We start from the raw sequence: 14,645 nt of genomic DNA, 5'->3' as shown, positions 1-14,645 counted from the left end.
TCCAGCAGGTACCGGGTGGTGCTGCTGTGCTAAATAGGTGGTTTATATCATCTCACTTGATCCTCAAAGCATCCTTCAGATGAAGCAACTGAGGCACAGCGAGGTTAAGTGTCTTATCAACGGTCCTACCACTGTCAGTGCTGCAGCCAGGAATTAACGTCCGGCTGACCGGCTCCAGAGCCCACTCTCTTAGCACCTGCTTCCTGAATAAACCACGTAGTGTGGCTTCAGGCCTCTAGCCTTCACCAACAGAGCCATCAATCCAACCCAAATGTCCAAATCCACCCTGGAAGGTGTCTGACCTCAGAATCCCTGAGTTCTTGCCAACAACTGGGGCCCGGGCGGACCTCTCCCAGTTAGCGGGTCCCTTGTTAGCAAACCAGGTTTTCACAATGAGGCTTTGCCTCCCTAGGCCTCCTGGAAACTAGAACCTTGCCTCTGAATCCAGACCCCTTGCCTTAGACCCCTCGTCTCAGACCCCAGCCCCACGCTTCACCTCCTGGTTGGGCCTCCTTCCTATTGTCTCCCTGATTACCCTTAGCTCGTTTTTGGGTCCCTGTGCCTCTGTCTTTCTCTGGGGCCCAGTTCTCCTCAGTCTGACCTGACCACAAGCCGTTGCAGAGAGAACATCTTTGCCACATGGAGGTGGCCATGATTTTCCCAAGCCAGAGTCCTGTGGACCACTTTTCCAAGTGTAAAAGCCTTTTTGACCTCGCCGTTCTCTGACTCCCTGGTGGGTCACAGCCCTCCCTCTTTCCACGTCAGCCACTAGAGTGAGCCGTCAAACTCTGTTGCTTTGTTACTCAGACTACTTTGAAAAGAGGAGGGATATAAATTCCCTCGTGACTAGACTATGTAAAGATGCCTTGCCCTTCCCTTCCCAACAACAAAAACAAATAAATTAATCAAAGTGATTTTTTTCCTAAGCAAATGAGAAATCTCTTCTTAAAACTAATTCTATAATCCTTGTAGAGTTACCAGAATAAAGAGCTCACTGTGTAGCCAACTTTGAAAACAAAATTTTCTACCACTACATTTATATTTTTATATATGTAAAAATACATAATTTTATATGTACATATGTTTATTTTGCTTTCATATTTGAATGCTATGGTGAAGTGTGCTCTCTAATCATACAGATTTTTTTACCTGTACCTGCCACAGATCTTTCTCTCTCCAGGTTTCGGTTAATTCCACCAACCACTCAAGGTTTGGGAGCTCTCCCTTTAGCAGCTGGCACAGCATTGCTTCCTTAGAATAGTGTATGGCCTTCTGGAGGGTCCCAGTCTCAATGCCAGGATGTTTATTTGTTTATTTGCTTACAAAGAAAGCATTGCCTATTGTCTATAAAATGCTTATAAATGACAAATTGGAACAGAAGCTTTTTTATGAGAATAAAATAACTACTGAGTAAATAATCCCCACAATTTTCTACATTTTTGGATATATTGCTCTTTTTTATCCACCATGATAATGTTTTACATATGATAACTACATACTTAATATCTAGGTATTTATTATAAACATGGTTGGTACAACTTATGAAGACCAATTTAAAAGACAAATAACGCTTAATATTTTACACATCTATCCATCAAATAACATTTTTCCATTTATGAAGGAGTCAACATTTGACAGTTCTGTCCAGCTGGTCTTTATTTCTTTTCAGTTCTGAATTGCTTGGACATGACTTCAATTCTGAACAATCAATTTCCTGCCAGACTGCTTGCAGCCTAGCATCTCAACCTACTTTCTTTAAGCCACCGGTGATCTAACCTTCCATTTAAAGTATAGTTTTCTCTGTTCCTATATTTTGAGGCTTTCTGCTGCTTTTCATATGTTTGGCTACCACATTCTCAATTACACCCTTCCTGGTTTCAGTAACATCAGTCCTGCCTCCTACAAGCTATGTGTGTACACACACACACACACACACACACACACACACACACACACACACAGACACGTATGTTCGCTCCGTTTCTAAAACCTCTTCATATTCCTCAACTGTCTGTGTGTTCCAAAGGACCTTTGCTATATTTACATCAAAAGTTAATAGTAGATATAGATAGTATTTTTTGTTGTTTGGCATGTAACTTAACATGCACAAACTATAATCTTATTTGATATACTTATTTGTTATAATTGGTTGTGGTGTCGTCCCATCCACACATTAGTGACAAAGAGGCTGTAGAGATGGGCAAGCATTTAATACTCTAGAAAAGTTCACTCAATTTTTCTTTCCTTGAGTTTCACTAGCATCTCAACACTTTTGTTTTTCCCCGGTGCAAATACATTTTTTGCCAGTTTCTGTTTGCCTGCACCATTTATTTAGCTGCTATCTTTACTCTCAGTGTTTTGCTAGATGTTAGATATTTAATGGTGGGTTCAAGCAGGCTCTGCCATTACTTTCACGAAGTTTAATGTGGAGTGTCAAAGATTGAAATTAATAATTTAATCAATCAAAAGATCCTGCAGCTGCAACTCTTGCAAGTGTAAAATATTGTTTTCAGAGCCTGTAATTGGAAGATTTGGTCTGGTCAAGAAGGACTTCCTTAAAGATACTTTCTGTTACTGAGATTGGAATGGTGAGTAGGAGTTAAGCCTGGGAAGAATACTGAGAGGAACCTGCCAACCAGAGGCCGGCATGAGCTGAGTTCAGTGGTGGGGCAGAGAGGACACCGTAAGAAAGATGCCAGTGTTGCTGGCTTCACAAACCATTTTGCACCTTGCAAACTACAATAGCTTTGTCTACGCTACAAGGAACAGAAAGCTATCGAAGAGTGTTAGTGACAAGCAGATGAAGGGAGGCTGCGGCCGAGAGGAAAAAGGAATGCCATGCGCAGGCTTGTTTTTCCTGGGTAAAGGTTTGAATGGATTCCCTACCCTTGGCAATGTCTTTTCCTTCTGGATCTAAAGATAGGAGGCAGTTCTGCTAGTTTAGATTTCCTGTTCTTCCTAAATCAAAGCCTCACATTCTGTGTATCCTTTGCTCGTCGGGCCCCCTCTTCTCCACCTTTAAATCATGTCTGGGGAAACTTTTTTTCTGCCAAGGCCCATTTGGATATTTATAACATCATTCGAGGGCCATACAAAATTATCAACTTAAAAGTTAGCTGTGAAAAAAGCTCCTAGATTTACTGAATTTCGAGTCCGGCCTGTGGTTGCCTTGGCAGGGCCGGGCCAAATGGTTTCAGGGCTGGACGTTCCCCACCCCCGCTTTAAACAGTGCAATTCCCTACAGCTTTTCTCTAGTTGATGTTCTTCAGTGAGATTGTTTTTGCCTGTGAACAATTTGAAGATGGCTACTAAATGTCTCAACTCCAGCATGGTATTTTCAATAGCTACAAAGTATACAGCATTGTCTTTGCTCTTTAATGGGCATCTCAAACAGCATATCCAAGGTATACATACAAAGAGAAAGAAACCCAGTTTCCATCCTTCCTTCCCTCAGGCGGTTGAGCATTCATTTCACAAAGGCCCGCTGAACCCTTTTCCAGGCCATGGGTATTCAAAGAAGAATTAAGCCGAATCCTGAACTTCAAGGGAATAAAATATTCTCTATAATTAGTTATCATATTTCCTGTGCTTAGCTATCACAATCCTGTAGGCTAGTGAGGTTTTTTGTGTGTGTATATTTTTGTTGGGAGCCGGTGACGTGTCTGGACATGGTCCACGCCACCTGAGGGTCTGGAGTCAGGGACTCCACCCTCCCCACAATGACCCTTGATGTTGAGAGCCTGCTAGGCATCTGGACATGGTCCACGTAGCCTGAGGGCCTGGAGCCAGGGACTCCATCCTCCCCACAAGTTCCCGTTAGGAGCCGAAATAAAGATAATTACCAAGGTCTGGGCTCATGCAGGAGGCAGGGTGTTTACTCTGAAAGAGTGTTTATGCAGCTTTGAAGGAACTAGTTTGTATCACCCTTACCTCATTACTAGTTGTTTGTTACTCACTATGTAATAAAGGCTTTGAAGCCATTTGGGGCCGCACCTCATTGGAGGGCAGCCCTCCTGATCCCATAACTTTGTTTGTCTCTTTCATTCCCCCTGCTGGAACTCAGGTTTGTTTGTCTTTCAGGCTGGTTCCTGACAGATTTTTTTTCACTTTTCCTAAAATGTTTAGTTTCCCGGTGTTAATCTCCACCTCTCTAATGCCTCCCAGTCCCTTCCTGTTTCTTACCCTCAAGACCATTTCTCTTTCCTGAAGCTATCACTAGCATCCCATTACGTGACATTGCTCTGAGAATCAATACTAAAGACCAAGGCAAGCAGGAAGGAGTTCTCCTAGAAACGGGCAGGCAACCGCCTTGTCGTTCCTGGGGTGACCTGTCCCATTGTCTTTGGCGCTTTGCCATGACACCCACATTGTCGATGCAACGTCAGCACCACACTTACGTCTGTATCTCCACCGCTTACCAGAGTGCCTACAGCGCTGTAGATGTGGGAGGCTGTAGATGAAGCCCAATCACACACGCCCTCATCGGGCGCCATCTCTTTCTCCACACTGGAGATGCATCGTTACTGTATAAATGAATACATTTAGAATAACAGTTTTTGGGGCAGTGCTATGAAACAACTATGAAACTAATTAGTTTATGGTCTTCACTAATGCTCAGTACCTCTTTCTCTCCTCCGTCATTATTAATTGTGTTTACCATAAATCACATCTTAAATCACAGCAAGAAAGGAATAGGAGGATGCTTCCCTTTTTTTGTTAAGATAAATTTTGAATAAATAGCTTTTATATAATGTTGTTCCAGTAATTTAAAAAATAACTGCAGTGAATTGAGTCCTGTGATAAGAAGAGAGCTCATTCCCCTGAATCTCCCACCTGACACTAGCCCAATATTGAAACATTGGGTCATTCAGAATCAGACATTTCCTACCCGTAGAGGATGTCTGGTCAAAATCATCAAGAGTGAAAAACTGCTGACTCAAGGACTGTTTCACAATCTCCTATATTCTCAATTCTGTCATGTATTGCCCTCTTCTGTATTCTTGCTTAATTAGTTACCCCTAACTAATGTGTTGGATATCACACATTATTTTAAATAAATTAATAGAATGGTGACTCTAATAATGCTATTTGGAATCTAATGAAGTGGTTCTCTGGGCCTTTTTGCTCCTTTGATGTGTCAGACTGCTTTAAATAATCTAGGTTAATCTTGCTTTCTGTTTCTTTTAGGAAGCATTCCCCATTTACTCAAAACCACAATGCCCTGCCCCATCAGGAACTTTCCAAAGTACTTCAGTTTAGAAAAACTCAAGTTAACCTTCCAGCCAAGGCTTATAGCTATGGCCAGGTTGCGCCTACTGGTTTTCTACAACCAGCATCTATTCTGATACTTTGGTTCTAATTTTCAGTCCCCCCTCCAGTCATAGTGATACTTACCTGAGTATCCTTCCATTTTGACTGTACATACTGGGCCCCTCCCCTTCCCCCCCACCTAAAATATCCTTTGCTGGTCTTGCCTTGGAATATCCTCTACTCATTTTTTAAAACTACGCTAAATGAGAGCTTATTTTGGAAAAATATTCATTTCTTTATAGGTAGAATAAGCCCCTTATAATTATTTACGTTTAACTTTGTGCTGGCCTCTAGGTCATGAGCCCTGTGAAGACAGCAGCAGTGACTTGTTCGTTGCGGGCATGTCATAGGTGCTCAATAGTTGTGTGCCCACACTTTAAATAATTTGTGGAATGACTCACAGCATTTAGAAGTGAAGAAAAAATAAGTTAGTGAAATTAGAGAACTACTATTTTATGTTTTACACATACACTATCACCTTGATTTTACAAGATTATAAACTGTGGGGTTTTTTTTTATCTTTTTCTTTTTGTGTCTCTTTTGATGTAAAGTTGAACACACTTTAGATGCTTCACTGAAATAAAAACAAACAGATTTTAAAAATCAAAACACTCTTACTTTGCCTTTCAGAGTGTGTTAGGGATACAGAACAGCATGAGTGAGAGCAGGACATTAGCCTAATTCTAGCACCACTCCATCACCCATGTGAGACAATGAGCTGTTGGAAAGCAGGAGAGTGTTGATCTCTGCATATATTAGAACAAATAAAACCTTTTACACCTACACGTTTCAAGATCTCACCAAGTTATAAAAAGTAATAGAATACAAGATAAAGGCAAATAGAGTAAAATAGAGTAACATGCAAAAAAGAAAACTATTGGACTTTCATTTGTATTATTGACATACCTATAATTTGAAAACTGGGAAACAGTCTTAAAAGTTATTAAATCCATTTTTTACTTAATTTATTTTTCATATTTAAAATGTGAAATCTAAGACATAGCAGAAATTTTATACGCAGTAACTGAGTGGGCTGTATCTCATACTAAAAACTCCTGAAATCAGTATCAAGTTTCAAATAGTAATTAGTATGCTTATTGCCCATACGAATATGGGCTTTGTGTTTGCAGTGTACCAGAGTTTTTGTGCGTGTAAATATTGTTTATTTTTAATTTGTTTTTATCGAGTTTCAGAGAGAGAGGAAGGGAGAGGGAAAGGGGAGAGAGAGAAAAACATTGATGAGAGAGAAACACCGAGTAGCTGCCTCCCGCACGCCCCCACTGGGGATGGAGCCTGCAGCCCCAATCGGTGCCTGGGTAGACGCTCAACCACTGAGCCACACTGGTAAGTCGTAAATATTGGTTATTAATGGAACACCTGAATGAATTAAAATACACACACAATACTAAGTGTGTCAGTACAATGTAGATGCTAAAAGGAGGCAGCACTGATTGTTCTCAGGGCTGATAAGATAAGCTCACAAAATTTTGACAGCACCCCATGAGGTAGGTACTTTTATTTCTGCAAGTTTTTATTTGAATAAATAAGGTCTGAGTGGGGTGCAGCAAGAAATTATACGAGGGTAGCCTGTTCCCAGAAACCATATTCTTACCACAATGCATGCAAATAAACAGAGAAACAGGCAAAAAGCATCTTTGGGAGCATTGGTTATGCGTTGCTCTACTGAACAGGACTGTTTGCTCACCCAGCCATAGTCTCTATGCACTTAAATTAAGAAAAGTTGCTGGAACTTAACTGCACCATGCCTATCGATCACAGCAGATTTTATCGCGCTCTACCCACATTATAAATTTCATCCAGCTCAATATCTCATCAGAATGACTGCAGTACCAATACGTACACTCTGTTTTAGTAACAATGCATGTTTCACATTGATTCAGATCCTACGGTTCAGCTCTGAGAGTTTTACAGTGCACGGTGGCAAAATGGTAGAGAGTCACTTCTGAATGAAAACTGACCACGGCTGTCTTTATACTTTGCTCAGTTCCTAGCACTATAATAAAAATTGCAGGACAAATGACCAATCCTCTGCTTTGAGTAGGTTTTCCATTTGAAAATCACATTTGATGTCAGTTTATATTTGATTTATCACAAATCTTATCAAAATTAATTCTGGAATATTGTTAGGTGAAAGTAGCTAAATCCCAGGCCCTGTGTCTTGTAAAACTTTTTTGGCAAAATATTCATGGCTTACTATCCCTTGAATTTAGCTAATTCATACTCTTAATTATTGCATTATAATTTTAGGCCTTCATTCTGCACATTTCAAATGCACATTAGTAAAAGGGACATAATTTTCGTATTTTTCTATATCAAGGATATAATTTTATTATTATGTAATATTATAAGAATAAATTTGTGCTAAATCAACTATGTGCAGGCAACTTTGAATTGTTTTGTAATTTATATATAGGTCACTAAATAGATTCCTTAGTAGCTAATTAAAGGATACTATCTATAATGGTTTATCTTCAACTGATAGGTTCTATGTATAGACTGATTTTCTCTGAGGAGGTTAGATTTCAGATTTTGTTTTTTTTAAATCACTGGACATCTATAAATAAATTCAATAGATAGTAAATATCATTTTTAGTTCAACTTTCCTAGGACTACTATTAATATATGCCAAACTACTGAAAAAAAAATTGTTAAACTTCAGATTATTTCTTTTTTGCTTCTTTCAAATGCAAACTGCCAGCGTTTGGAGGATATTGTTAATCTTTTTTAAAAAAATATATAAAATTTATTTTTCAGTCTCCTGTTTATACTACCTAAATTCTATCTAAAGTGAAGAAACTGTAAAAATGCATTATGACCATCAATGACTTTATTATAAAGTAGGGTATAGCTAGATTGCTAGAATGTACACTATGGATATAAGATTGCTTTGTCCAAAACTGGATTTTGGCTCTTTTTGGAATCCATTGTAATTTAAGCATGTTATTTTTATAAATTTGCAGTGATCATATTCAGAACCAAATATGAGTTATAAATTAACTGATAAACTTTTTTCACAACACCTGTATGCAAAGTACTTGCAAATCTATTTTAGGTTAGGACATACATGAAACTTGATACATGGAAACAAAAGAAATACAAATAAATCCATCTCTCAACCCGTTTCCTATTTCCTAGCAAGTTTTTTTGTTTTATTCGGCTACACCTTGAAATACTTAGATATTTTTTGTAATGTAAAGATAAGAGCTTGCCAGAGAGAAAAAGAACAAAGATCTTTCATATTATTCAGTTATAAATAAATTCAAGCACATAGATGAGTGCTTGGCACAGAGTAGACAATAAAAAAAAATTAATAACTAGTTAGATAGCCACATATATGGACAAAGATGGGGGAGGAAGAGAAGAGAGAGTAATTGATTGATTCATTGGGGGTGTTGAAATTTGAAAGCCTGTTTCTGAATTCTGACTTCATTTGCTGATTTGCAGATTAGGTGATCTTTGGCAACAAGTTAAGAACTATGAGTCTTTGTTTCCTTAGCAGTATAATATCAATTACCTTATGGCAGACCATTTGTTAAATATAACGGATATAATGTTTGTAAAGCGCCTTTTAAATTTTAAAGTAAATATAAACGTTTATGCTTATGCACATAAAATATACACCTACATAAATATTCATGCATCCACATGAAATTGCTAAGATGACATCATGGCTACTATATTATTGACTTAACTCAAAAGTTGGCCATGGAATTCCAGAATTTCACACTGTTAAGACAAGCATAGAATTAATGGCACATCCAAATACTTCAATTGAGAAAGTAGAAACCTAAATGGCATCCATGAATTCAATAATTAAAAGAAGCTAATGAAGGTGCTTACCTAGACAAAGTTCTAGGAGACGATTAAAGTGTACAAGAGAAAAAAATGTTATTTTGCAATAAGTGATGATATAACTTGAGGAACAATTTTTAAAATAAAATAATATATTACCCTCGGCCTCTGGGAAATTAAGAGAATGTCAGAGGGTTAATATGCAGGGTATTCCCAAAAATGTATACACACTTTAACAGCTGATAGATCAATTTTGAAAATGAAATGTATATTAATAAATATTGCCTATGTAATTATTCAAAGTGTGTGTGTACATTTTTTGGGGGAACACCATATATATGTTTTTATCACTGTGCACGTTTTCCATCTCTTCTTAAGACCTGTAAAACCTGTCAGTTAGTAACATTTAACTTGGTACCACATACAAAGAACTGGATAATACAGAGAAGAAAAATGCAAAAGAAGAAAATGATCACATAACTTAGACAAAAGACTCTATATTAGAAAGGAGACAAAAAACACATAAATACATGTAGCATGAGACATCTGTTATCTACGGCTTCCTGCTCTACAAATTATTTTTAGGGAGTGTGCAGGATGAGAAATTGCTAGGATCCCATTGATGTCCTCTTTTTAAAAATATGAAATAAAAAACAAAAACTTTGTGTCAATGAAGTCCACCATCCATGCATATCCTGTGGTACAAAGTTTGTCGAAGGAAAACAAGAAGATAAGCAATTCTAACATTGCAAAAATCACTACCAAAGAGAGCATTTTTATGATTAGAGGCGCTAATACTGAGAGAAGCATTCACACACTGCAGAAAATGCAACTTTAACTGTCTAGACTGTTCATTGCCTGAGGAAGATTTTCTTCATTCTTGACAGGATGATATAAATAGATTTTTACAGAATTAATTGTTGGAAAACATAGGCTTTCCCTTGGTCAAGATTGATCACCTGTGAAAATGACAGAGTCAATACCTTTGGATTATTCAACTCCACTTTAAAGTACTTAAGGAAAATAAAAATTAATTTCAAAGCAGTGAATCATTATTCTTTCAAGTTCACATTATCAAACTTTTGGACTCTCATTTTTAGATTTTGAAATTCACAGAATAATCAAGATAAATCTCCCTGCAAAAAATTAGCTCTAGATACACACTTGTAAGCTTTTGAAAGATTTAGTGGATTGTATATTTTCTTGCCTGAGACAACAAAGCTCAAATCTTTAGATTCCATTAATACATACCTGACACTTTCTATAAACTCAGTTTTGTTCAGAGCTGACTTGACTGAGGAGACAAATCGAACAACAGTAATGTCAAGAGCTGCCAAACAGGACTGGGCTAGTAGAGGAGAGAGAAGTGTGACATAGCTGAGAAATGCCTGCTGTCTTTAAGTACAACTTCAGCACCTCCAAACCACAATTTCTAATTATCCAAATTACTGGTTTGCACAAGCAGAAATATTCAATGTTAAAGCAGAGTAAAAGTAAATCTGAAAAGCATGAGCATACTGAAGCCCGATAGACAAGTCATTATTCAAAAGTTTTATTAACGCTAGAAGAGACGGAGATGCTAGTAAGAGTACATGTTATATTAAATGAAAGCTATTTACAATTTTCTGTCTTCATGTCATAAATAATTGCATTCAACTTTAAAATAACAGTCTGCTACTTTGTTGTGATAATAATATTCGAGGAGTTAAAAGTGTTTTTGAATTCATTTGGTAGCACATAAATATCCTGTCAATTAAAAGCTTTCATTGTATCTGATTTTTCAGTATCTCTCCCAGATTCAGTCGCCTATAGTCATAAGCAATTCAACAGCTGTAAATATATCTGTTTTGTGACAATACTGTCAGGATCCTCAGGTGTAAGTATTGTCTGTTATAAATGATTAAATAATTGAAAGCTTTCTTTTCAGGGTTTAAATATTCTAGATACATAAAACACAGTATTCTGTTAAGCATTTAAAAGCACTCAATACAATAAATTATTTTATCATCTCTGAATTCCAGAAAAAAAAAAACACACACACCACACTCTCCTTAAAACAATTTGCTAATATCATTTAAAAATGATAAATATAAATACAAAGTGCCACAACTTTATTTCAAAAGATAAAGCCTTTGCTCACTTGGTAAATTTTGCTTTCCTGTATAGATACAACTTTGGAAAACTGTCCCAAAGAACTATCATTTAACAATTACAAACTTTGACTCATTTTAAATTTATAGCAATGCTACTTGGCTGACCAATTCTACATCTACTCTTTGCTACTAATGGCAAAACAAAACGAAGTGAAGCAGAGTAGTATACGTACCCATATACATTTTTTAAAAACACCTTCAAATAACAATCCTATAATAGCACTTACTTTCCTTTTTCTAAAGAAAAGCTGATTTCCTGCTATTCATTCTCCACTGCAAATTAGTTTGCCAGGTACAGGTTAGCATGCTCTTTTTCAATTCCTCCTGCTAAATCCATACTTCCTTTTAACAAAGCTAAGCATTTCTCTGATTCAAAGCTTCCTGGGTAGTAATCTTATTTGCCCCTGACAGCAGTTTCTTATCCTGTTTCCTCTGCTACATACATCTGCCTTTATTTGGAAAGAGAAGGTAAAACAGAAGAGGTTCTTACCAGAGCCAGGGAAAACAATTCATTCAGCTAGAGCCACCAGTGCTCGGTGCAGCCGGCCAGCAGGAGTGATCCTTGGGCCTCACACAAAAGCGAGATAATTGGCTCTCAGTGAGGAGATGTAAACATCCATCCTGATGGCACTAGGGCTGGGACTGACGCTCCCTCAGCTGCTCTGTGTACTCCGCTGGAGATGATGTCACAACATCAACCGGGTGTACTCTCATTGGCTTCTGTTACCTGGAATCACATCTTAACCCTAAACTGTCAGCTGCAAATTGAAATGCTCATCTCTGACTATATATATATTTTTTTTTGCTGAAAAGGGAGTGAAAGTGATGTTGAGCTACTGGAGGAAAGCAAACTGAAAAGACTGCTCCCAAATATGCTGAGACCATTTTACATAAGTAGTTAATGAGGATCTGTGGGGATTTTATTTCCCAAATATGCTTTTTAAAGAACAGTATTTACAAAAGGTTTTCTACAGAATGAATAGTAAAGGAAAAGATTGATGTAATTACAACCTCCAGAATATTAAATTTTCTAATTACTCTTCATTGATTTTACAGAGCTGTCCCATGAGATTAAGAAAGTCAAGTTAAGAAAATTATAATGTAGATAATTATAGAGTTTTCAATCACTTTGGTCAGAGTAGCCATCTGTATTTTTAAATCTTTTAATACATTTTTTTAAATTGCATTTTACTCTCTGAGTGTTAAATAGTATGGCCACAATTTTGTATCATAAAGCTTAAGTTTTGAGATATTAAAAGCATAAAAATCACTAAAATAATAATGTTAAATAGTGTTTTTTACAAATAATAATTTATAAGTCACTGGAACTATAGACAAATCCATTTCAGAAATTGAAGACTACTTTGTAATATAGTTCTGTTTTCTTTGAGCATAAATGGGGAATAATTATCCATCCCTTACCCTCTATCCTGACAAAAGCCCAAGACTTCTCCCCAGGATTAAATTCAATGGGAGAGGAGGAGAAGGGACCAAGCTGGTTGCAGCAGTTTCCTGCCAGAGGGACAAAACTACAATCACCTTGAAATATATCCAAGTTTTCCCCACCAAAAGGAGCTGTCAGCTACATAACTGTGAGATGCAAAAATTAGCAGAGCTATTCAATGACCAGCTCCTTCTAAATCCAGCCCAGGCATATCCCAGGGCAAGCCCTTTCTAAGCTGTGGAGCTCAGCATGGAAACACTATAACCACCTGGAGAGAGAAGGAGAGAAATTCACTTTATCCATCCCCACCTTCATGGAAAGGAGGTCAGCAGCAGTGCCCTGTGTGCCCATATGTTATCTCATGTCTTTCTGAATAATGGATTCAGGGCAAATAGTTGTTATAATCCCTCCACATTTCCAATAACAGAAAAGTATTTTTATTGCACTCCTCAGTGAGAGTTCTAAAAGTTGAAAATATATGAAAAAGACACTTTCATAGACTATATGTTCGAAATTTCCTTCCAAGGTCTGAATTTCATGAACATAGATTTGATTATTTGATTACTGGCAGTAGCAAGTTAGTGTGTGATCTAAGGGCAAGATTTCTAGATTCGAGTTCAAAACATCGAGCCTCTAACTCTCACTGTATCACCTACTATCTGTAAGAACTTTGGAAAATTAATAACTTTCATGTATAGAATGAGAATGCTACCTACAGAAAAAAAAAAGTTGATATAGGGATTAAATGACATGAGGAAACATATAAAATATGCAAAATAAAAAGTATTATATAAATATAAGATGGTTAACATTTTTGCTATACAAAAGATCAAATGGGTTCATTTTTTTATGTGCCCCAGGCCTGAAACAGCTCTGGCCACCGACACAGGCATCAAGCTCAGGACTGGACGTCAGCTTTGCCCCTGGCTGATCCATGAGCAACACCACCAATCAGGTGTCTCCTGGCCCATTGCCAAGGTGTCAAAGGTGTTCATTTTAAAAGCATTTGGGTGATTTAAAAGGAAGAGTCAATCCAGTGTCTTCAAAGTAATTAAGAGAGAAAGTATCCTAAATTTTTAAAATTTCAACAAAAAATGTTGCAAATTAACTTGATTTATAAAACTGTCTGATTCAGTGGTCTTTTTTTTTGAAGTCGTTGCCCCTCTCAGTATTATTTGTAATTTAATCATATTAGTCAAGTGCAAGAATCTAGACTCAAAAAGACTATTTGTCAAAATGTACTTTGGGCAAATGAGAAAGACACTGTTCATTTATTTCTGTCTAAAAACATGGGAGTTTAGATGGAAATGTGTATAAAAAAGATTCATTGCCATGCAAAATGACATGAAATTGAATTACAGATCAGAAAAGATTAATTTGGACAATGAGAATGTCAATTGTATGTTGAGTAGACAAATGATAAAGCTAAGATATTGTAATTGTTAAAAAGATATGTCACAAGAAAAAAATTATTTATAAAATAAAATATGCTCCTCCATGTCATACGTTATATAAAATTTTAATCGTATAAATATTTAATGGTAGAGATTGAGAACTAGCAAAATTAGATTATATTTTGTAGAATGTATGCTGATAGATATACCATTCAGTTAATTTTTTTTTATCCGCACTTGAGGACATTTGTTCCATTGCTTTTCAGAGAGAGTGGAAGGGAGAGAGAGAGAAACATCAATGTGAAAGAGACATCGCCTGGTTTCCTCCCGCGTGCGCCCCGACCCAGGGCGGGGGATCGAGCTTGCAACCCAGGTCTGTGCCCTTGGCCGGACTCGAACTCAGACCCTTCAGTCCACGGGCTGATGCCCTAACTACTGTGCCAAACCAGCTAGGGCAGTTAACATTTTTTATTGATTTTAGGGAGATAGAGGAAAGGGGGGGGGGGAGAGAGAGAGAGAGAGAGAGAGAGA

The 14,645-nt window shown here is 37.3% G+C and overlaps 1 protein-coding gene and 1 pseudogene across 2 annotated transcripts in view; both read right to left on the bottom strand.

Annotated features, from left to right (window-relative positions):
- Positions 1-4,493, bottom strand: part of LOC308552510 (hyaluronan-mediated motility receptor-like) — a 70,486-nt pseudogene extending 65,993 nt beyond the window's left edge. The window contains exon 1 of the transcript in view: positions 4,398-4,493. The product of the transcript in view is annotated as a hyaluronan-mediated motility receptor-like (transcript). The remainder of the gene's footprint in view (positions 1-4,397) is intronic.
- The window catches only part of MGAT4C (MGAT4 family member C), a 670,943-nt gene that overhangs the window by 216,686 nt on the left and 439,612 nt on the right, over positions 1-14,645 (bottom strand). The gene's annotated exons all lie outside the window — the stretch shown is intronic.

Source organism: Miniopterus schreibersii, assembly GCF_964146895.1.
Source record: "Miniopterus schreibersii genome assembly, chromosome: 2".
NCBI classification, from domain to species: domain Eukaryota; kingdom Metazoa; phylum Chordata; class Mammalia; order Chiroptera; family Miniopteridae; genus Miniopterus; species Miniopterus schreibersii.
This window is presented reverse-complemented; position numbering and strand designations above follow the sequence as displayed.